Source organism: Hordeum vulgare, chromosome 3H (genome assembly GCF_904849725.1).
Source record: "Hordeum vulgare subsp. vulgare chromosome 3H, MorexV3_pseudomolecules_assembly, whole genome shotgun sequence".
NCBI classification, from domain to species: domain Eukaryota; kingdom Viridiplantae; phylum Streptophyta; class Magnoliopsida; order Poales; family Poaceae; genus Hordeum; species Hordeum vulgare.
Genome location: NC_058520.1, coordinates 359,005,156 through 359,031,261, shown reverse-complemented (window position 1 = coordinate 359,031,261; position 26,106 = coordinate 359,005,156).

Genomic DNA, 26,106 nt, shown 5'->3' with positions numbered 1-26,106 from the left:
GATGTGCGGTTCGATGAAACTAATGGCTCGCAAAGAGAGCAATTGCCTCATGATCCAGATCAATTATCTCCTCACGAAGCAATCAAGCACAAAGCTACTGAAGACATTGTTCCTACTGAGGAAATTACTGAAGAAATCACTCCCAATACTTATGAAAATCAAGAAGATGCTCCTGAGGAAATTGCTCCAGAACAAATTCCTCAGCCAAGACGAAATCCTCAACCAGCTCATCCGAGGATTGCAAATGAAATAGAACTTGACAAAGTTCTCAATGACATCAATGCGCCAGGTCCTCTCACTCGCTCAAAAGCTTCACACTTAGTTAACTTTTGTGGGCATTCTTCTTTTGTGTCAACCACAGAACGTTCAAAAGTTGTTGAGGCTTTCATGGAACCTAAGTGGATTCAAGCCATGAAATATTAACGTCTTCGATTCAAGCTAAATGGCGTGTGGGAGCTCGTCAAACGACCAGATCCTCGCAAGCACAATATCATCGGTACCAACTGGATTTTCCGAAACAAGCAAGATGAGGATGGTCAAGTGGTGAGGAATATGGCACGACTTGTAGCCCAAGGCTACACACATGTTGAAGGAATTGGTTTCGATGAAACTTTTGCACCTGTTGCTAGACTTGAAGCTATTTGAATACTACTTGCTTATGCTAATCATCATAACATTACCTTCTATCAAATGGATGTGAAAAGTGCATTCCTTAATGGTAAGCTTGAGGAAGAAGTATATGTTGCTCAACCCCCAGGTTTTGAGGATCCAAAGAATCCAGACAAAGTCTTCAGACTCAAAAAGGCACTCTGTGGTCTCAAGCAAGCCCCTCGGGCGTGGTACGATACATTGAAGGAATTCCTCATGAAGAACGGCTTCAAACCTGGTTCACTCGATCCAACTCTTTTCACAAAATCCTATGACAATGAACTATTTGTGTGCCAAATATATGTCGATGACATCATATTTGGCCGTACTGACAAACGTTACAGTGATGAATTTGCTTACATGATGAGTGAAGAACATCAGATGTTTATGATGGGGGAGCTGAAATTCTTCTTAGGTCTTCAAACTCGTCAACAACGCAATGGCATCTTCATATCACATGAGAAATACCTCAAGGATGTTCTGAGGAACTTCGACATGAATCAATGCAAAGGCGCCAAGACTCCCATGCCTACCAACGGCCACCTCTGCACTGACGAAAATGGTAAAGAACAAGATCAATAGGTATATCGCTCAATGATTGGCTCTTTACTGCATTTATGTGCATCTAGGCCAGATATAATGCTTAGTGTTTGCGTGTGTGCACATTTTCAAGAAAAACCAAAGGAATCACACTATAAGGCTGTGAAGCATATTCTTTGGTACTTAGCTCACACACCAACACTAGGATTATGGTACCCCAAGGGCTCAAATCTTCATCTTGTGGGATATTCTGATTCTGACTATGCTGGTGACCGTGTGGATCGCAAGTCAACTTCTGGCACTTGTCATTTCCTCGGAAGATCATTAGTCTGATGGTCCTCAAAGAAGGAGAATTGTGTTTCTCTCTCTACTGCCGAAGCTGAGTACATTGTTGTTGGATCATGTTGTGCTCAATTGCTATGGATGAAGCAAACCTTCAAGGACTATGGCATCAACGTGAAGAATGTGCCTCTCTACTGCGACAATGAGAGTGCAATCAAGATTGCATACAACCCAGTACAACACTCGAAGACTAAGGAAGACTAAGCACATCCAGATTCATCATCATTTTCTTCGGGAGCATGTCCTAAAGGGCAATATCATCATCGACCATGTGAAGACTGACGATCAACTAGTTGATATCTTCACTAAGCACTTGGATGAGAAAAGGTTTTGCAAGTTGCGGTGAGAGCCAAATATCTTAGAATCTTCAAATGGTTTGTAAAAACATGCACACCTCCTAACACTTATGCAAAATTGATGACTTAGATGTGAAACACACGAAGAATCTATTTTCTTCAACCAATGAAGAATATCACTCTTAGTGTGAGGAAATTAATGAAGAATTTGGTTCTCAGGGCCCTACGACAATTGTACGCGGCGCCTGAAATCATCATTCTTATACGGTGGGTCACGCCACCACCCAACTTTGAAATTCCTCAAGTTGATTTTCTTCAAAGTTGTTTTTCCTCAAGTTAATTTTCTTCAAAGTTGTTGTTCTTCAAAGTTGTTTTTACTCAAGTTGATTTTCTTCAAAGTTGTTTTTCTTCAAAGTTGAAATTCATCAACCTGACGCTTTGTCACAAAATCCTCAAGTTAATCAAAATCTTCAAAACACTTGATGATTTTCATTTGCCTAGATATATATATATATATAGACTGTGATTTCAAAGTCCTCAACAGCATTCACTTATATCTATTTCTTCAATTTGATATTTCATCTAAGTGAATGTGATCGGACCCTACTCCCCCCTATGCTTTACTCACCTAGTCTATTCAAATATTCATATGCGTTCTACTTGAAACTTTGTTCAAAATCCTCACTGTCTCCTTGTCAACTGATCATTTTGCAACGAAATCCTCAAATCCTCAAAAATAATTTTTATATTGTTACAGAGTAACAGAACCCCACTTCCCACAATCAGATAAGCACGATCTCCACCGCTTTAAACTCTGGCTACATGTGTCGTGCGGAGACGAATAGGCAAGGGCAGTTCGGTCCGAAAGTATCGGCCGGACAGTTTTCACCTGAGCTATAAATACGCCCTTACCCCTTCTGTCCAAACTCTTCGTTCTCTCTCGACCTTCTCTCCGCCACAAGCAAAACCTAGCGCCACTGCTAGAAATCTCGTCACCGGTGAGGAACAGCTTCATTGCATCGACCTCTCCATCGCCGAGCTCACGCCAGAAGAGAAACATCTTCATCCACCGCCGCCGTAGCCGTCTTCTGCCGCCAAGTTAGGGCGCAACGGACTCGAACCGAAGAGCATCCACTATTGCTGCCTCTGTTCTTCGTGCTTGCCATATAGGGTAAATAAAATCCTATTTTTACTATCCCTTTCGATCTACTCTTTTACCTTAGATACGATAAATCTGTTTTTCCTCAGTGTCTATCAGCTTCGCACACTCTATTCCTCAAACACTTGATGAATTTCACTAAGCCACAAAAATTCTTCACGTGATTCCTCAATTGTACAAATTTTCGAATCTGTACAACTCTGGAACCAAGATCAGAGTGCTTAGACAAGTTCCTCAACCCACTGGTCAAATTCCTCAACTTTTAAAATTTCAATTTCTTCAAATCTGAGAACGCATATGACCTCTCCAAATTCTTCGCACCTATACTCTGTTCACACGTACAAAATGTCAGCTGATGAATCTCTAGGTTCTCATCAACTTAACTCATTTACAGCATTCCTCAAAGAAACTTTGCTAGTATCATCAGAATCCGCAAGAGTGCAAATTCCTCAGCAAAAGCCTCAGCTGAAAAAAATGGAAGATGACAGAAAGCAAAAGGGTGGCACGAAACTTGAACAGAACACTGTAATTGATATCTGAAAGTGTGTTATATCGACTAGAGGGGGGGTGAATAGGCGATTTTTAGAATTTCATCACTGAGCAAATTCCTTTTGAGGAAATTCCTCACTGATGACTAACTTACAGCGGAAACAGTAAAGGATCAGACGTGCAAACGTTCACAACAGCAGTATTTCAGAGTGAAGAATGTGAAAACAGATTGCACAGTAAGCACGCACGCAGAATACAGATGATGATTAACTACTGTGAAGAATTTGGGGTTGAGGAAATTCAGAGAAAGTCTTCAGCAAATTCTTCAAACAGTCACAGTGAAAGTCATCAACACATAATATAGAGAAGGTAAAGAGTTGAGGAATTAGAACCCGATTCTTAGTGAAGACTGTTGTTGATGATCCAGTTCCAACTACTGTGACAGTTGTACATCTGGTTTGGAGCGGCTTGGTATTGAAACCAAAGGACACCCAGTCACGGGACACACAGTCCCTACCGTATTCTCCTTGAGCTAAGGACACACAGTCCTCGCCCAACACTCATGGTAAGTCTTCAGGGCAGACTTCCAAACCCTCACAAACTTGGTCATCCGGCGATCCACAATTGACTGCTGGATTGCTCTAGACCATGACACCTAACCGTCTGGAGGATGCACAGTCCTCAAAGGTAAAAGGCTTCAGTCCCACACAGGAACAACTTCTTCAGTGATGCTCAATCACTAGGTTTGGTTTGTGGTTTCGGTGTATGGGGTATTTCCTCACTTATGAATTGCTCTCGAAGGCTCTGAGGAATTTGGGTTGCTCTTATGACAAGTGTCAGTTTCTAACGGAGCAGCCAACCAGCTAGTAGTTGTGGGGGTGGTTATTTATAGCCTGGGAGCATCCCGACATGATTTGACACTAATGCCCTTAAATAATATGACCGTTGGAATGGATAAGACCAGTGACTTGGCGTGTCTATCGAAACGGTCGGAACCCTCAACTGTGAGAGTTCTCATGTCACTCATATTCCTCACTTGAGGCTTTTGGTAGGATTAGGCTTGGGTTGAGCATCATGAGAAAATTCATTCCATAGTGTTACTTTGACCCCCTTTAACAGTACGGTGTTCCTATTCATCAAATGCGAAGAAAGTAAAACAGAAAACGTAAATCTTCACACTTCAATTTCTTCAGAACAATTTTCTTCAGGAACCACCGATCTTCTTAATATCAAAATCTTCATGAGGAATATCAATTTCATCGCAGATTCCTCGCGATTCATTTCTTCAGCTTCAGAACAATTTCTTCAACTGAAGACATATATTTTTAGGGGTCGATATTCTTCAAATATCTCAAACTCCTCAATGACTTATAGATCCTGTGTACACTCACAAACACATTAGATACTTAACCTATAAGTCTTCAAACCACCAAAATCACTAAGGGGCACTAGATGCACTTACAATCTCCCCCTTTTTGGTGGTTGATGACAATTAGGTTAAGTCTTCAACAGGGATCAAAATGTGAAGTGTAAATACTCATTTGAGGAATCTGAAAACAAGATTCAGAGAGACTCCCCCTGAAGATGTGCATACCTTGATGATTTTGCTTTTATAGCAAATGCACATTGATGATTTATATCATGGAGATCTCCCCCTGAGTCTTGTAAATCGTGCATACATATAACATATCATACGAAGAAAATGAAGATGCATGATGGCAAATGGTATCTGACGAATTCCAGCATGCGTGCATTAAAACATGAGGAATAAGCATGCGAAGAAAAGCGTTCAAAAGTGTCAGAGTACCATCGGGCTTAAGTTACAACTCATTACATAAAAACTTCAGAAGAGCCAAGAGTTTGTAACTTAATATAGTTTGTAAGCCCCAAAAATTTCCCGCTTGAAGACTAACTCTCGAGTTTCTCCCCCTTTGTCATCAAGTGACAAAAAGGGACAAACTGAGGACTAACGCCCATGAAGACTTCATTTCTTGGCGGTCGAGGAAGAGTCGTGATGCTTCTTGGGAGTAGTCTTCTTCCTGGGGCCGGTTGCAGTGTCGAGTTGTTCCTCATCAGATTCAGTAGTGCGGAATGAAGAAAAGGAGTTGTCTTCAAGGTATGGCACTGGAATGGGCCTGAACTTTCTCTTGGGAGGACACGACCACTCAAAGTCCTACTCAAAGTTCATTTCTTCAAGCTCAGTCTGGGTCTTCAGATGTGCAAGTGTAGCCCAGGTGCAATCGAAAACCTCATGCAGATAGTGATGATTAAGCTTCACGGAGTTCAGTGTCTCGGTGAGGGTTTTCACAATGGCACCAAACTGGCGTTTGACCCATTTGTGGTTGCGATCCACCTTCTGGTGAAGACTGAGGAGGAGCTCTCTGGTATTCAGCACGCGAGGAGGAACTGGGCTTGTTGGACGAGTCTCAGTATCGTCCCATGAGGAATAAGCTTCTGGTTCTTTAAACTGGCCACCAAGGGGCCTGCTGCCTTCTTCAATCACAGATTTTCCTTTTCCCTCAATGGGCTCAAAATTCTTCTTGTTGACCCGGATAGGAGGCATATAACCAACATGGTTTTGGAAATCAGCGTGGAAGTTGATGCCTGTCCTTGTCCTGATGAATCTCATGATCCACGGGGCATATATCTTGTGATCATAGGGGCACATGGCATTGTCAGCCAAAGTCCTCAAGAAGAAATCATGAATATTGATAGGAATACCGTGAATGATGTTGAAGAGGATATTCTTTATGAGGCCGACAACATCTTCTTCATCGTCATGCCCTTTGATTGGCGCGAGCACACTGCAGAGAATTCTGTAGACAGACCGGGGTGTGTACTTGAGCTCATGGACGAGGAATGTGGTTCTTGAGGGTTTTCCTGCAGCCAAAGGCTTCATGAGGACTTCCATCATTCCATTTGGCAGCTCACGCTCACCATAAAGCTTCACTACCCCATCTGAGGGGATTGGTACGGGCAGTTCTCTGAGGAGTTCAGAAGCCGGAGCTTTGTAGTGAGTATTTTGGGACATCCAGTCGAACACCCAAGTGTTGATGTCATCAGCGTTGCCAGAGATGTGAAGAGTTGCATAGAACTGAAGAATAAGCTCACTATTCCAGTCTGATATGTCGGAGCACATAGGAAGCAAACCTGCATCATGGAGTACACTGAGGACTGGTTCCATGCAAGGGATTGCTTCAAGCTCAACATGAGGAATGTGCCTGTGCTGGAATATCTTGTTACGGCCACAGAGCACTGAGGAATAGTAGTTCATCTGAGTCCTTGTCCAAAATTTTAGATGCCTCATTTGAGGCTTTTCATATGGATTCTCTCCGATGAAATACATGTGTTCTTCAAAGAAATCTTCTTTCTGAAACTTTGGACGCTTGGAGAATGGCTGGCGCTGAACTGGCTTAAGATTCTGCTGAGGAATGAGAGGGGAGACAACCATGGCAGTCTCTGGGTTGAGCACAATGAATTCATTGTCTTTGGCAGGTACATTTTCTTCAGCTTTTTCCTCAAGTTGAGGAATTTCATCAGCTGGTACTTCTTGCTGGGGAGATGATGCTTGTTCTGGCTGAGCTTCAGGCTGAGGAATTTCTGCTTCTTTCTCAGCTTGAGGAGTTGGGTCAGCCTGTTCCTCATCTTGAGGAGTCTGCTCAGAATGTACATTTTCCTCAGCTTGTTTTTCTTCAGCTGGCTTTGTGGCAGAAGGAGTCTCATCAGCTGCTGCAGCTGATGCTTGAGTGGTCTCTGTCTGAGGAATGAGGGGTTGAGGACTGTCATCAATCTGGATTTCCTCATCAGTGTGTTCCTCCGAGGCGACATCCTTCATTTCCTCATCAGCCCTTGTAGCTGGGTCATCAATGACGACCATCTCATATGAGGGGGCGACATTTAGAGGTACTGGATCTAGAGGAGCAGTTTCTTCAGTTTCTTTGAGGCGCTTTGCCTCTGTCATTTCTACTGCTGAGAAGGCTTTTCTCTTCTTTGCTTCCTTTTCAGCAGCCCTTGTCTTCTTCGCGTCTGATGCAGACGGGATTATCTTCTTCACCTTTGAAGCTTTTGGTGAAGGTGTTCTTTCTGTAGATTCTTCAGCTGGTAGTGAGGAACCAGCTGGAACAGAGTCATCAGCCTGCTTTGATGAAGCAGCTGGATCAAGAGCAGTCTCATCAGTGGTTGCAATTTCATCAGTTGCAGTCTCCGTGTTGATTTCTTCAATGGCCGGTTCATCAGCACGGCGCTCCTGGTGTTCTTCCTCAGCTTGAGGAGTTTCCTCCTCATCAGGAGATGCATCTGCTAGCTGTTCAACCAGGGGCTGAGGAGTTGGTGCTGGTGGTGCGGTTCTCTTGTTGTAGTCATCCACAACACTAGTGGCTAGCTTGATGAAATTGCGTTTGATGCTTTTTCGATCTGACAGCTTGTCATACTTGTCAGTCAATATTTGCAGCTCTGCCTGGGTTGACACCAGTGCATCAGGAGTCAGCTTGAGGAGATTCTGCCTGAGGAATTTCTCCTTTTTGTCCTTTGCAACCTTTGCCTGCCGGGCCTGCTGTTCTTTCCACTTGGCTTCATTTATGAAGGTGGCCACCATGTGGCTGGTGCCAGGAGGAAGTTTCAAATCATCAATGGGTGTGTTTGGGTCCTCATACCATATATTGATGTAGTTGAGGAGGACCTTGGGGTCCATGGCCAGAGGAATACCACTGCCTGATGCTTGTGCTACCCGTTCTTGCTTGTTTGTGATGATGGCTTGCAGGGTTTCATCATCATACTCATCACTTCCGTCTGATGCAGTCGGGACTGCGATGATTTTGCTGGGGCTGGGCAGAGGTGCACGTTCAGCAGTTGCCAAAGTCTTCACAAGTGGTGTTGAAGACTTTGTCTCCGAGCTAGTTGCAGCTGGGAGTGAGGAGCTGGAGCTGGCGGTCGTAGGCTTCACGACATGCTTCTGTACTGGTTTTTCTTGAGGCTTTGGAGCTGGAGCTGAGGATTTTGATACTGAGGAGATTGGTGCTGAGGGCTTTGGCGCTGATGGTTTTGGTGTTGAAGGTTTTGGTAATGAGGGTTTTGGTGCTGAGGGTTTTGTGACAGAAGTCTGAGCAGAATTCTTTTGAGGCTTTGGAGCCTTTGGCTTTGATGGCGCAGACTGCATTTGAGGAATCTCTGAGCCTGAGGTTTCTGCAGCTGAGGAATGAGCAGCACCGGAGGCAGCAGCTGAGGATTCATTGAATTTCTTCACTGCAGCTTCTGCTTGCCTCTTGAGCTTGGCCAGATGCTTTTCTTTTTCATCTGGATAGTCATCAATGGTTTTGAGGCTTGATGGATGTGCTACTTGATGATCCTCAAGTGGGGCCCTTCTGCCAGGAGGCTTCAAAGCGAATTTCTTCGCATATTTGGGAGTCACAAACCTGTACTCCTTCCATTCCTTCGCCCATCGGCGTTCAATCTTCTGTAGCCTTATCTTTCTTTTCGACATTGTCTCATGTTCATCACGCGTACAATAGTCCATGTATATGTCCTCAGGAATATCAGCAGTTGTGTTCTACTCCAGTTTCTTTCCTCCCTTCTGTTTTCTCTCCTCCTCCATTTTCTTCAGTTGAGGACTTTGCTGATGATTTTGAACTCTTGAGGATTCTGAAGAGCCTTGAAGAGTTTCTTCCAGAAACGCTGCAAATGAGTTAATGTGATGAGAACCAAGAGATTCATCAGCTGACATGTGTGTACCTGTGAACAGAGTATAGTTGCGAGGAATTTGGAGAGGTCATATGCGTTCTCAGATTTGAATAAAATGAAAAAGTTTGACAGTTTGAGGAATATAACCAGTGGTTGAGGAATTTGCCTAAGCATACTGTTCTTGGGTTCCAGAGTTGTACAGATCCGAAAATTCGCACAATTGAGGCATCTCGTGGTAATCTTAGATGCTTAGTATAGTTCATCAATGATTGTGGTGATAGGTAGTGTTTGAGGAATCAAGTGTGCATCGTATCTTGAGGAGAAACAGATTTCGCATAGAGGATGTAAAATTTTAGATCTACTCTGCTGTAAAAATGGGATATATTTACCGGGGAAGGTGCGTACGAAGAACACAGAAAGTAGTGTTGGAGAGGCTCTTCGTTCGAGTGTCCAATGCACCCTAACTTGGCGGCAGAGGACGTCTACGGCGGCAGCGGACGAAGATGGTACGACTCCGACGTGATTCTGGCGACGAAAAGGTCGAGGCAGTGAAGCTCTTCCTCACCGGCGACAAGACTACCAGCGGTGGCGCTAGGGTTCGGTGGAGTGTGTTGTGGCAGGAGAGCGATGAGGCGAAGAAGAGAATACCGAGGGGGATAAGGACATATTTATAGCCCAAAAGTTACTATTTGGCACGAAAGTTTCGGACCGAATAGCCCCTCCCTCTACGTCTCCGCAGGACACGTGTAGCTCCCGTATGATGCGGTGGAGATAGTGGTGATCGTGGTTATCCGATCATGGGAAGTGGGGGTTCAGTTACTGTGCCTTAAAAGAAAACAATTTTTGAAGATTTGAGGATTTTCGTTACAAAATCATCAGCTGACAAGGATGCAGTGAGGATTTTGAACAAAGTTTCAAATAGAACGCATATGAAGAATTGAATACACTAGATAAGTATAGCATAGAGGGAAAGTAGGGTCCGATCACATTCACTTAGCAGAAACATCAACTTGAAGAAATAGCAATAAGTGAATGCTGTTGAGGACTAGAAATCACAGTCTACCTAGGCAAATGAAAGTCATCAAGTGTTTTTGAAGATTTTGTAATAGATCATCACAATGAAGAACAGCTGTTTTGAAGAAAAATGCATTGTGAGGAAATTTATCATTTGAAGAAAATCAACTTGAGGAATTTCACATTGGGCGGTGGCGTTACCCACCATATAAGAATGTTGATTACAGGCGCCGCGTACAATTGTCGTAGAGCCCTGAGAATCAATTTCTTCGTTAATTTCTTCACATTCAGAGTGACATTCTTCATCAGTTGAAGAAAATCATTTCATCATGTGTTGCACATCTAAGTCATCAACTTTGCATAAGTGTTAGGATGTGTGCATGTTTTTACAAAACATTTGAAGACTCTAAGATATTTAGCTCACACCGCAACTTGCAAAACCTTTTCTCATCCAAGGGCTTAGTGAAGATATCTGCCAGTTGATCATCAGTCTTCACATGGTTGATGAGGATATTGCCCTTGAGGACATGGTCCCGAAGAAAATGATGACGAATCTGGATGTGCTTGGTCTTCAAGTGCTGTACTAGGTTGTATGCAATCTTGATAGCACTCTCATTGTCACAGTAGAGAGGTACATTCTTCATGTTGATGCCGTAGTCTTTGAGGGTTTGCTTCATCCATAGCAATTGAGCGCAGCAATGTATTCAGCTTCGGCAGTGGAGAGTGATACGCAGTTCTGCTTCTTTGAGGACCAGCAAACTAGTGATCTTCCGAGGAAATGGCATGTGCCAGAAGTTGACTTGCGATCCACACGGTCACCAGCATAGTCTGAATCAGAATACCCTACCATATGAAGATTGGAGCCCTTGGGATACCATAAACCTAGTGTTGGTGTGTGAGCTAAGTATCGAAGAATATGTTTCACAGCCTTATGGTGTGATTCCTTCGGTTTTGCTTGAAAACGTGCACACATGCAAACACTAAGCATTATATCTGGCCTAGATGCACATAAATACAATAAAGAGCCAATCATAGAACGGTATACCTGCTGATAGAAATCTTTACCATTTTCATCAGTGCCGAGGTGGCCGTTGGTAGGCATTGGAGTCTTGGCACCTTTGCATTCGTGCATGTCGAATTTCCTCAGAACATCCTTGAGGTATTTCTCCTGTGATATGAAGATTCCATTGCTTTGTTGACGAATTTGAAGACCTAAGAAGAATTTCAGCTCCCCCATCATGGACATCTAATATTCCTCACTCATCATGTAGGCAAATTCATCACTATATGTTTTGTCAGTACAGCCAAATATAATATCATCGACATATATTTGACACACAAATATCTCATTATTATAGGATTTAGTGAAAAGAGTTGGATCGAGTGAACCAGGTTTTAAGCCTTTCTTCATGAGGAATTCCTTCAATGTATCATACCATGCCCGAGGGGCTTGCTTGAGGCCATACAGAGCCTTTTTGAGTCTGAAGACTTTGTCTGGATTCTTTGGATCCTCAAAACCTGGGGGCTGAGCAACATATACTTCTTCCTCAAGCTTACCGTTGAGGAATGCACTTTTCACATCCATTTGATACAAGGTGATGTTATGATGATTAGCATAAGCAAGTAGTATTCAAATAGCTTCAAGTCTAGCAACAGGTGCAAAAGTTTCATCGAAATCTATTCCTTCAACCTGGGTGTAGCCTTGGGCTACAAGTCGTGCCTTGCTCCTCACCACTTGACCGTCATTATCTTGCTTGTTTTGGAATATCCACTTGGTGCCGATGATGTTTTGCTTGCAAGGATCTGGTCGTTTGACGAGCTCCCATACGTCATTCAGCTTGAATTGAAGAAGTTTGTCTTGCATAGCTTGGATCCACTCTGGTTCCAGAAAAGCCTCAGCAACTTTTGAGGGTTCTGTGATGGATACAAAGGAGAAATGCCCACAAAAGTTAACTAAGTGTGAAGCTTTTGAGCGAGTGAGAGGACCTGGCGCGTTGATGTCGTTGAGGATTTTGTCAATTTCAACTTCGTTTGCAATCCTCGGATGAGTTGGTTGAGGATTTTGTCTGGGTTGAGGAAGTGGTGCTGATGCAATTTCCTCAGGAACATCTTCTTGATTTTTATCAGCGATCGGGATCGTTTCTTCATCAATTTCCTCAGATGGAACAATGTCTTCAGTAGGCTTGAGCTTTATTGCTTCCTCAGGAGACAGCTTATCTGGATCAGAAGGCAATTTCTCTCTTTGCGAGCCATTAGTTTCATCGAACCGCACATCTACAGTCTCAACAACTTTGTTGTGATAGTTGTTGAAGACTCTGTAAGTGTGCGAGTCCTTTCCATAACCGAGCATAAAACCTTCATGTGCCTTAGGTGCAAATTTTGAGCTGTGGTGAGGATCTCTAATCCAGCATTTTGCACCGAAGACTTTGAAATAACTTACATTGGGTTTCTTGTCAGTGAGGAGTTCATATGAGGTTTTCTTGAGGAATTTGTGAAGATATACCCTGTTGATGATATGGCATGCAATGTTGATTGCTTCAGGCCAAAAGCGACGAGGAGTCTGATATTCTTCAAGCATGGTTCTCGCCATTTCAACCAGAGTCCTGTTCTTCCTTTCGACAACACCATTCTGCTGAGGAGTATAAGGAGCAGACAATTCGTGAGTAATACCAAGTTCATCAAGATAATCATCAAGACCAGTGTTTTTGAACTCGGTTCCATTGTCACTCCTGATGTGTTTGATCTTGATGCCAAAGTTCGTCGAGGCCCTTGAAGAAAATCGTTTGAAGATTTCCTGCACTTCAGTTTTATACACTATGATATGCACCCAAGTATATCTGGAATAATCATCAACTATGACGAAGCCATATAAAGGTGCTGCATTGGTTAGTGTGGCATAGTGAGTAGGTCCAAATAAATCCATATGAAGCAATTCGAATGGTCGTGTAGTGGTCATGATGGTTTTGGAGGGATGCTTGGATCTGGTCATTTTCCCAGATTCACAAGCACCGCCGAGATGATTCTTGAGGAATTTGACTGATTCGATGCCGATGACATGCTTCTTCTTTGCAAGCGTGTGCAAATTCCTCAAGCCTGCATGACCTAGTCTTCGGTACCACAGCCATCCTTCTGAGGTTTTTGCTAGTAAGCAAGTGGCTGGTTGAGGACCTGTAGAGAAATCAACAATGTACAAATCCCCTCTTCTTACACCTTCGAAGACTTTGGATCTGTCAGATTCCATGATGACTACACATCTAGATCTACCAAAGATAACAGTCATATCAAGATCACAAAGCATCGAGACTGACATGAGGTTAAAACCAAGGGATTCAACAAGCATCACTTTGTCCATATGCCTATCCTTGGAAATAGCTACTTTGCCAAGTCCCAATACCTTGCTTTTACCTTTGTCAGCATATGTGATTTGCTTCAGAGGTGATGGAGTTAGTGGCATATTCATCAGTAAGCTTTTATCACCAGTCATGTGATGTGTGCAGCCACTATCAAGAACCCACTCAGTATTTTTGGGTTTGTCATCCTTTGAACCTTTTGCCATGAAGCAATAGGTTGGAGCGATGTCATCAGCATAGTCATCAGTATGGATGGTGCAATCATTTTCTTCAAGATTGAAGATTGACTTGCTGACGAAAGTGGTTGCTAGTGCAAGACTAGCCTGTCCTGATTCTCAGCCTTCATCAGAACCCTCTTCTTCATCACATTCCTCTGATTCTGCCTCGGAGTCCATTTCCTTGCCAATAAGTGCCCGAGATTTTCAGAAACTGGTCTTCTTGTGCGATGAGGGCTTTGAAGATGAGGATTTTGAATATTTCTTCTTCTTCTTCGAGTCATCAGAACTGTCATCCTTGTATTTCTTCTTCTTTGATTCCTTTCCCCAACGGGGACAATCAGCAATGTAATGACCTGATTTCTTGCACTTGTGACAGGTTCGTTTCTTGTATTCCTCAGATGCAGATTCTGCTTTCCTCATGTATCTTCTTGAAGATTTACTGAATTGGCCTCGTCGTGTAAATCTCTGGAATTTCCTCATAAGCATTGCAAGATCATGTCCAAATTCTTCAGGATCACAAATGTTGTCGTCTGTGTCTTCGTCTTCAGATGAGGAAATAGCTCTAGCCTTCAGTGCACGTGGTCTGGAATAGCTTGGTCCATATAGATCTCTCTTTTCTTCTAGCTGGAATTCATGAGTATTTAGCCTTTCTAGTATATCAGTTGGATCAAGCATCTTGTAATCTGGTCTTTCTTGAATCATCAGAACTAAAGTATCAAATGAAGAATCCAAAGATCTCAGCAGTTTCTTCACAACTTCGTGATCAGTGATGTCTCGAGCTCCTAGTGCTTGCAGTTCATTTGATATGTCAGTGAGGCGATCAAAGGTGTCTTGGCAGCTTTCATTGTCATGTTTCTTGAAGTGATTGAAGAGATTGCGAAGAAAATCAACACGAGAGTCACGTTGGGTTGATACTCCTTCATTTACCTTGCACGGTCTCTCCTAGATTAGTGTTGCAGAGCCCAAGGCACTTACTCTTCCAAACTGGCCAGGGCTCAGATGACCATAGATGATGTTCTTCGCTTGAGAATCGAGTTGCTTGAATTTCTTCACATCAGCCGCAGTGACACTCGCAGAGATGATGGGGACTCCATTTTCCACAATATACCAGAGATCATTATCAATAGCTTGTAAATGCATTTGCATTTTGTTCTTCCAGAAGGGAAAGTTCTTTCCTTCGTAGGTAGGACATGTTGCAGTCACCTTAAACATGCCTGCAGTCGACACAACTAAAACTCCAGGTGGTTAAACCAAAATCACACAGAACAAGGGAGTACCTTGCTCTGATACCAATTGAAAGTGTGTTATATCGACTAGAGGGGGGTGAATAGGATATTTTTAGAATTTCATCACTGAGAAAATTCCTCACTGATGACTAACTTACAGCGGAAACAGTAAAGGATCAGACGTGCAAACGTTCACAACAGCAGTATTTCGGAGTGAAGAAATGTGAAAACAGATTGCACAGTAAGCAGGCACGCAGAATACAGATGATGATTAACTATTGTGAAGAATTTGGGGTTGAGGAAATTCAGAGAAAGTCTTCAGAAAATTCTTCAAACAGTCACAGTGAAAGTCATCAACACATAATACAGAGAAGGTAAAGAGTTGAGGAATTAGAAGCTGATTCTTAGTGAAGACTGTTGTTGATGACCCAGTTCCAACTGTTGTGACAGTTGTACATCTGGTTTGGAGCGGCTTGGTATTGAAACCAAAGGACACCCAGTCCCGGGACACACAGTCCCTACCGTATTCTCCTTGAGCTAAGGACACACAGTCCTCGCCCAACACTCGTGGTAAGTCTTCAGGGCAGACTTCCAAACCCTCACAAACTTGGTCACCCGGCGATCCACAATTGATTGCTGGATTGCTCTAGACCATGACGCCTAACCGTTTGGAGGATGCATAGTCCTCAAAGGTAAAAGGCTTCAGTCCCACACAGGAACAACTTCTTCAGTGATGCTCAATCACTACGTTTGGTTTGTGGTTTCGGTGTATGGGGTATTTCCTCACTGATGAATTACTCTCGAAGGCTCTGAGGAATTTGGGTGGCTCTTATGACAATGTCAGTTTCTAACGGAGCAGCCAACCAGCTAGTGGTTGTGGGGGTGGCTATTTATAGCCTAGGAGCATCCCGACATGATTTGACACTAATGCCCTTAAATAATATGACCGTTGGAGTGGATAAGACCGGTGACTTGGCGTGTCTATCGAAACGGTCGAAACCCTCAACTGTGAGAGTTCTCATGTCACTCATATTCCTCACTTGAGGCTTTTGGTAGGATTAGGCTTGGGTTGAGCATCATGAGGAAATTCATTCCATAGTGTTACTTTGACCCCCTTCAACAGTACAGTGTTCCTATTCATCAAATGCGAAGAAAGTAAAACAGAAAACGTAAATCTTCACGCTTCAATTTTTTCAGAACGATTTTCTTCAAGAACCACCGATCTTCTTAATATCAAAATCTTCATGAGGAATATCAATTTCATCGCAGATTCCTCGCGATTCATTTCTTCAGCTTCAGACCAATTTCTTCAACTGAAGACATATATTTTTAGGGGTCGATATTCTTCAAATATCTCAAACTCCTCAATGACTTATAGATCCTGTGTACACTCACAAACACATTAGATACTTAACCTATAAGTCTTCAAACCACCAAAATCACTAAGGGGCACTAGATGCACTTACAATATCCCTGAGGATATATATACCTAGACTATTGTATGCCAGATGAGAAAGAACCTATGGCAAAAAGGAAAATCAGGATTCAAAAGATAGAACGTAGGTGGGCCAAGGAGTGGAAGGAATATCGCTTCGTCACTCCAAAGTATGCGAAGAAATTCGCCCTCAAGCCACCTGGCAAAAGGCCTCCTCTCGAGGATCATCAGGTAGCACATCCTTCAAGCATCAAAACTATTGATGATTATCCTGAGGAGAAATACAAACACTTGTCTAAGCTCCAGAAGAAAGCAAAAACTGCAGTGAGGAAATTCAATGAGGAATCTGATGCTGCCATTGCAGCCACCTATTCTGCTGCTGAAGCTTCTGGCACAGCTATTCCTCAAGTGAAGTCTATGCCACAGAAACCAAAGGCTTCAAAGCCTAAAGAGCAATTGCTTGAGAAGGCTGAGCCTGCGCCAAAACCCTCAACATCTACACAGGCTTCAAAGCCTGAACACAAGCAGATTGTCAAGCAACAGCCTGCTCACTCGAGCTCATGTGTACCATCTGCCACGAGCTCAGAGACAAAGTCTTCACCAACACCATTGAAGACTAAAATGACTGCTGGAAGAGGCATCAGACCCAGCCCAAGCAAAGTCATCAGAGTCCCTTCTGCATCAGAAGGAAGTGATGAATTTGATGATGAAACTCTTCAAGCCATCATCAGAAACAAGCAGGAACACGTCGCACAAGCTTCAGGCATCGCTATTCCTCTTGCCATGGACCCAAAGGTCATGTTGGACTACATCAATGTATGGTGTAATGACCCTAACACACCCATTGATGACTTGAAGCTTCCCCCTCGTATCAGCCATATGGTGGCCACATTCATCAATGAGGCCAAATGGAAAGAGACGCGAGCCAAGCAAGCAAAGGCTGCAAAGCTGATGAAGGAGAAATTCCTCAGGCAGAATCTCCTCAACCTATCGCCTAATGATCTTGTGTCAACCCAGGCTGAAATGAAGACTTTGACCGACAAGTATACCAAACTATCTGATCGGCAAAGTCTCAAGTCCAATTTCATCAAGTTCGCAACTAATGCAGTTGATGAATACAACAAGAAGGCTGCTCCTCCAGCAAAACCAAAGCAGCCTGAGCCCAGCTATTCTGTTCAGCTCACTTAGGAAGATGAAGAAGAAGAACCTCCTGCTGAGGAAATGCCTCAAGAAAGCCGTGTTGATGAACCGGTAATTGAGGAAATACCTAAGGACATTCCAACGGATGAATCTGTGCCAGCTGATGAATCTGCTCCAGCTGAAGAAAATGCTTCAGCTGAGGAAACTGCGAGGACTGATACTGCACCACCTCCTGAAGAGAAAATTCCTTCACCTCAATCCTCAAAGGTGAAGAAAATAGTTCCGTCTGCATCAGACGTGAAGAAAACCAAGGCTGCTGAAAAAGAAGCAAAGAAAAGAAAAGCTTCATTAACCCCAGAATCATCAGAGGCCAAGCACCTCAAAACACTTGATGAAACTGCTCCACTAGATGATGTGCCTCTGAAGATAGCTCCATCATACACTATAATCCCCTTTGGAATTGACTATATAATTCCTGAAGAAGATGAGGAGATTCTGATTGATGAGGAAATGAAAGACGTTGATTCTGACGAAACCATGGATGAGGAGATTCAAATTGATGATACTCCTCAGTCCTTCATTCCTCACAAGACGCCTGATGAACCTGCTCAAGGATCAACTGCAACAGTTGAAGATTTTGCCTCCTCCACCAAGCAAATTCCTCAACCTGAGGAACATCCTCAACCCGAGGAAAATCCTCAACCAGAGCAAAACCCTAAACCTGAGGAAAATCCTCAACCAGAGGAAAATCCTCATCCTGAAGAAAGTCCTCAACCTGAGGAACATGCTGAAGAAAATGCTCGTGCACCCAATACTGAAACTGCTATTGTAGTGGTCAACACTGAAACAGCAATGATAGTATCTCCCCAACAAAAGCAGCATAACCTTCAGCTAGTGCAAAATCAGTCGTTTTCAAAGAGGCCAAAGTTTCAGAAGGAAGCATTCTATGAAGAACGAATGTATTTCATTGGCGACAATCCATATGACAAGCTTCGCATGAGGCATAGGAAGTTTTGGACAAGGACTCAGCTCAACTACTATGCCTCTGTGCTCTGTGGAAGGAACAAAATAATTCAGCGCAGGCATATTCCTCATGTTGAGTTGGAAGAAATTCCTTGCTTTGCCCCAGTCCTCAACTTTCTTCATGAAGCCGGACCACTCCCTCTCTGCACTGATATCCGTGATTGGAACAGTGATATCATTCTTCAATTCTATGCAACTTTGCACATCTATGGAGACCCGAAGGGTATCAACACTTGGGTGCTGGACTCGATGACTCAGCACACACATTACAAAGTGCCTGCTACTGAGCTGCTGAGAGTCCTTCCGATTTCAATTCCCTCAGAACATGTTGTGATGATGTATGATGAACGGGAGTTTCCCAACAAACTGATGGAAGTCCTCATGAAGCCTTTAGCCAAGGATCAACCTCCAAGAATGACTTTTCTGGTTCAAGACTTGAAGTATAAACCTATGACTGTCTACAGGTTTTTGTGCAGTGTCATCGCTCCAATCAAGGGCCATGATGATGAAGAAGATGTTGTAGGCATCATGAAGAATATCCCCTTCAACATCATCCATGGCATCCCAATAAACCTTCACGACTTCTTCCTGAGGACTCTTGCTGACAATGCTATGTCACCCTTTGAACTGAAGATTTACGCTCCATGGATCATGAGATTCATCAGACGCAGGTCAGGAATCAACTATCATGCTGATTTCAGCAACCACATTGGATATATGCCTCCTATCAGAGTCAACAAGAAGACTTTTGAGCTTGTCGAAGGAAAAGGAAAATGTGTCATCGATGAAGGTAGTCGGCCCCTTGATGGCCAGTTTTGTGAACCAGATGCATATTCTTCATGGGATGATACTGAAACTCAGGAGCCGCCTAGCCCAGTTGCCCCAACGGTGATGACTAATAGAGAACTACTCCTCAGTCTTGATCAGAAGGTCGATCGCAATCACAAATGGGTCAAACATCAATTTCAGTGCCATTGGGAAAACCCTCAATGAGACTCAGAATGCAGTGAAGAAAAATCGCTACTATCTTCATGAGGTTTTTTATCGCACCTCGGCCACTTTGGCTCATCTGAAGACTCAATAAGAACTTCATAAATTGGAATTTACTCAGGACTCCGACTAGTCGTGGCCTCCCAAGAGGAAATGCAAGCCAATTCCAGTTCCAGATCTTGAGGACGGCTCCTTTTCTTCATTCCGCACTGCGGAATCTGATGAAGAACAAGAAGACACTGCCACTGGCCCAAGGAGGAAGCCCGTCACCAAGAATCCTCACGTGTCTTCTTCATCAGCCAAGAAGTGAAAGTCTTCAAGGGGCGTTAATCCTCAGTTCTGTCCCTTCTCATCACTTGATGACAAAGGGGGAAAAATCTGAGAGTTAGTCTTCATGCGGGATATATTTTGGGGCTTATGAACTTTATTAAGTTACAAACTCTTGGTTCTTCTGAAGTGTTTTATGTAATGAGTTGTAAATTAAGCCCGATGGTGCTCTGACGCTTTTGAACGTTTTTCTTCGCATTCTTATTCCTCCAAATATTAATGCACGCATGCTGAAATTCGTTAGATACCATTTCTCATCACGCATTCTCAAATTCTTCATGTTATATGTCATATGTATGCATGATTTACAAGACCCAGGGGGAGATCTCCATGATATAAATCATCAATGTGCATTTGTTGTGAAAAGAAAAATCCTCAGGATATGCACATCTTCACGGGGAGTCTCTCTGTATCTTGATTTCAAATTCCTCAAATGAGTATTTACACTTCATATTTTTTATCCCCGTTGAAGACTTAACCTAATTGTCATCAACCACCACAAAGGGAGAGATTGTAAGTGCATCTAGTACCCCTTAGTGATTTTGGTGTTTTTAAGACTTATATGTTAAGTATCTAATGTGTTCATGAGTGTACACAGAATCTATAAGTCGCTGAGGAGTTTGAAATATACGATGAATATAGACCCCTAAGAATGTATATCTTCGGCTGAAGAAATTGCTCTTCTGCTAAAGACTTTGATCGCGAAGAAATTCCGATGAAATTGATATTCCTCATGAAGATATTGAAGATGAGGAATTCGGTGTGTCCTCAAGAAAAACGATCCGAAAACTTTGAAGCGTGAAGATTTATTCTTTTTGTTTCATTTTCTTCACTCTTGAGTCATAGGAACACCGTACTGTTAAAGGGGGTCGAGGTAGCACTACAGAATGAATTTCCTCATGATGCTCAACCCAAGCCTAATCCTACCAAAAGCCTCAAGTGAGGAATATGAGAGACATGAGGACTCTCATAGTTGATGGTCTCTACCGTTGCCGCAATTCGCGCCACATCACCGATCTTATCCACACCAACGGTCACATTATTTAAGGGCATTAATGTCAAATCATGTTGGGATGCTTCCAGGCTATAAATAGCCGCCCACCCACAACCATTAGCTGGTTGGCTGCTTCGCAAGAAACTGACACTTGTCATTTAGAGCAACCCAAATTCCTCAGAGTCTTCGAGAGTAAATCATCAGTGAGGAAATACCCCAAACAACAAACCACAAACCAAAAACCAAGTGATTGAGCATCACTGAAGAATTTGTTCCTGTGTGGAACTGAAGCCTTTTACCTTTGAGGACTGTGCATCCTCCAGACGGTTAGACGTCATGGTCTACAGCAATCCAGCAGTCAAATTTTGTGAGGGTTTGGAAGTCTGCCTTGAAGACTTACCACGAGTGTTGGCGAGGACTGTGTGTCCTTAGCTCAAGGAGAATACGGTAGGGACTGTGTGTCCCAGGACTGTGTGTCCTTTGGTTTCAATACCAAGCCGCTCCAAACTAGACGTACAACTGTCGCAGTAGTTGGAACTGGGTCATCAACCATTGTCTTCACTGTGATACAGGTTCTATTTCTTCACCTCTTTCAATTCCTCAATATTGTATGTTGAAGATTTTCATTGTCACTGTTTGAAGTTTTTGCTGAAGACTTTCTCTGAAATTCCTCAACCTCAAATTCTTCACACGAGTTAATCCTCACCTGCTTTCTCCGTGCCTGCGTACTGTGCAAACTGTTTTTCATATTCCTCATCTTGAAAACTGTTGTAGTGATACTTTGCACCCCTGATCCTTTGCTGTTTCCGCTGCAAGTTAGTCATGAGTGAGGAATTTCCTCAAAAGCAATTTCCTCAGTGATGAAATTCTAAAAATCTCCTATTCACCCCCCCCCCTCTAGTCGATATAATGCACTTTGAATTTGTATCCTAGCAAGGTACTCCCTTGTTTTGTGTGATTTTGGTTTAACCACCTGCACTCTTAGTTATGTCGACTGCAGGCATGATCAAGGTTACTGGAGGATGTCCTACTTTCAAAGGAATGGACTTTCCCTTTTGGAAGACCAAGATGCAGATGCATCTACAAGCTATTGACAATGATCTCTCGTATATTGTGGAACATGGTGTTCCCCTCATCACTGCTAGTGTCTCTACCGCTGATGTGAAGAAATTCAAGAAAATTGATTCTCAAGCAAAAAATATCATTTGTGGCCATCTGAGCAAAGGTCGGTATGGTAGAGTGAGTGCTTTGGGCTCAGCAAAACTAATCTGGGAAAGGCTATCCAAAGTCAATGAAGGAGTATCAACTCAGCGTGACTCTCGTGTTGATGTTCTTCGCAATCCCTTCAATCGATTCAAGAGGCTTGACAATGAAAGCTACCAAGATACCTTTGATCGCCTCACTGACATATCAAATGAACTGCAAGCACTGGGAGCTCGAGACATTACTGGCCATAAAGTTGTGAAGAATCTGCTAAGATCTTTGGATTCTTCATTTGATACTTTGGTTCTGATGATTCAAGAAAGACCAGACTACAAGATGCTTGATCTGCTGATATACTCGAAAGACTCGATACTCATGAATTCCAACAAGAAGAAAAGAGATGTCTATATGGACCAAGCTATTCTAGACCTCGTGCACTGAAGGCCAAAGCAATTTCCTCATCTGAAGAAGAAGACTCGGATTGCAGCATTGGTGATCCTGAAGAACTTGGACTCGAGCTAGCAATTCTCGTGAGGAAATTCCAGAAGTTTACAAGACGTGGCCAGTTTGGTAAATCTTCAAGAAGAGATATGAGGAAATCAGAATCTTCATCTCAGGACTACAAGAAAAGAACATGTCACAAATGCAAGAAATCGGTCACTATATTGCTGACTGTCATCGTTGGGTGAAGGAATCAAAGAATAAGAAATACAAGGATGAAAGTCCTGATGACTTGAAGAAAAAGAAGAAATCTTCAAAATCCTCATCCTCAAAGTCCTCATTGCACAAGAAGACAAGTTTCAGAAAGGCTCGGCACTTATTGGCAAGGAAATAGATTCTGAGGCAGAATCTGACGAATGAGATGAAGAGGAGGGTTTTGGAGAAGACTCAGAATCTGGACACGCTAGTCTTGCACTAGCAACCACATTCGTCAGCAATTCAATCTTCAACCTTGAAGAAAATGACAACGCCATCCACACTGATGACTATGCTGATGACTTCGCTCCAACCTATTACTTCATGGCAAAAGGTTCAAAGGTACCGAATGATGCTTCCTCCTCTGATTCAAGTGACTGTGAACCTGATGATTATAAAAAACCCAATTACAGTAAACTTGCTATCATTGCAACTAAACAACAAACTGCCCTTGAAAAGCTTCAGAAACTGCTACACACAAGTGATGACCTGTTGAATGATGAAATGAATCGTACCCAAATCCTCAGTGAAGATATGAAAAGTCTTCAGTCTAGATTTGATAATCTTCAAGATCGTCATGGCACACTCCTCGCTGATCATGAGAAACTTTCCTATGAATTCCTTCAAAGGAAACTTGATATTGAAAAGCTGAGGTTGTCTCATGATGATCTTCGAATGGAAAATGATTCATTACTCACTCAACAGATCAGTGCCGCTCATGTTGAATTCATTCCTCCATGTCTTAAATGCATCGAACGTGAAACTTCCAATTCTTCACCAGAATCATCAAATGCTTCTATGGCTACAAATTCTTCAACTGCTCATGTGGTATCAAATTCCTCACTTGAGGAAACCACAAATGTTACTGATGAAAATGCAAGACGGAAGGAATTGTATGTGACAGGCATGTACAAAAGTCTCAAAGGGCACCAAACCCTTTGCGATGTGCTCAAAAAGCAGATTTTGAATAGGAACCCAAGGAAAGAAGGAATTGCCTTTGAGAGGAAACTGAATGTTGATGGATCATACTGGAAACCTGAGCAGTATCCCAAAACCTCATGGGTTGCTGCTAAAGGGCCTCCTGTTGATCCATCCAATCTAACAGGATTTGCATGTGAATTATCCTATTCCTCGGATGAGTCATTTGACTCCAACTATAAACTGTTCATAAATCAATCTGGTGAAATATTTGCTCGATATGTTGGAACTAACTGCAGGAATGGACCACCCCTGAGGAAAATCTGGGTCCCCAAAAGTTGCCTCGAAAATCTTCAGGTGAATGTCCTCATGACACCACCTATGAAGAATCTGAACCCCAGATCAAATTCCTCACGAGGACCAAAGTCTTCAAGAGGATCAAAATCCTCAACTGGTCAAAACTATGTTCGTACTCGTGCTAATGCTACTGAAATGCAGGGAAATTACAAGGGATATGAATATGAGCATTACTCCTCAAATCATTATGTTCATAAATCCTCAAAGAACTTCTCTGCCTATTCATTTGAGTACTCTAACCCCCCTAATTTAAAGAGAAGTGTATTAGCTTCAATGCCCCCTTTATCATATGGTGCTCGCGGGATGATGAATTCTTTACCACCCCTTCAGATGTGGGTGGTGAAGAAATTGAACTAATCACTTCTGCAGGACATGTCTCCAGATGAAAATCATCATCTGAAGAATTTTCTCGAGACCTGAGGAAAATGCTTGATAGGACGCAAGCTAACATTGATGAAATAAAAAACATTTCACACGTCCTCACAATTACTATTTATTATGAAATTCCTATCTGATGAAATTGATATCATATTCTTCAAGTCTGAAGCATATGAGATGGTAAGCTGTACTAATTCATCTGCAGGATGACAAACCCAACAGTACTGAGTGGGTTCTTGATAGTGGCTGCACACACCACATGACTGGTGAAAAAAGCTTGCTGATGAATATGCCACTGACTCCATCACCCCTGAAGCAAATCACTTATACTGACAAAGGTAAAAGCAAGGTATTGGGACTTGGCAAAGTGGCTATTTCCAAGGACAGGCACATGGACAAAGTGATGCTTGTTGAATCCCTTGGGTTTAACCTCATGTCAGTCTCAATGCATTGTGGTCTTGATATGGTTGTTATCGTTGGAAAATATAGATGTCTTGTCATCATGGAATCTGACAGATCCAAAGTCTTCGAAGGTGCTAGAAGAGGGGATTTGTACATTGTTGGTTTCTCTACAGGTCCTCAACCAGCCACATGCTTACTAGCAAAAACCTCAGAAGGATGGCTGTGGCTTGTGAGTTAAATTCCTCAAGGACCACCTTTGCGGGGCTTGTGAGTCTGGAACAATGACTAGATCCAAACACCCCTTGAAGACTATCATGACCACTACTCGTCCATTTGAATTGCTTCACATGGATCTATTTGGACCTAGTCATTATGCCACTCTAACAAATGCAACATCTTTATACGACTTTGTAATAGTTGATGATTATTCCAGATACACTTGGGTGCACATCATTATGTATAAAATTGAAGTGCAAGAAGTCTTCAAACGATTTTCCTCAAGGGCCTCGACGAACTTCGGCGTCAAGATCAAACACATCAGGAGTGATAATGGAACAGAATTCAAAAACACTGGTCTTGATGATTATCTTGATGAACTTGGTGTTACTCATGAATTGTGTGCTCCTTAAACTCCTCAGCAGAATGGCATCGTCGAAAGAAAGAACAGGACTCTGGTTGAAATGGCACGGACCATGCTTGAATAATATCAAACTCCTCGTCGTTTCTAGCCTGAAGCAATCAACACTGCTTGCCATATCATCGACAGGGTATATCGTCACAAATTACTCAAGAAAACCTCATATGAACTCCTCACTGACAAGAAACCCAATGTAAGCTATTTCAAAGTCTTCGGTGCAAAATGATGGATTAGAGATCCTCGCCATAGCTCAAAGTTTGCACCTAAGGCACATGAGGGTTTTATGCTTGGTTATGGAAAGGACTCGCACACCTACAGAGTCTTCAACAACTATCACAACAAGGTTGTTGAAACTGTAGATGTGCGGTTCGATGAAACTATTGGCTCGCAAAGAGAGCAATTGCCTCCTGATCCAGATCAATTGTCTCTTCACAAACCAATCAAGCACAAAACTACTGAAGACATTGTTCCTACTAAGGAAATTACTGAAGAAATCACTCCCAATACTGATGAATATCAAGAAGATGCTCCTAAGGAAATTTCTCCAGAACAAATTCCTCAACCCAGAAGAAATCCTCAACCAGCTCATCCGAGGATTGCAAATGAAGTAGAACTTGACAAAATCCTCGATGACATTGAAAGGATCGA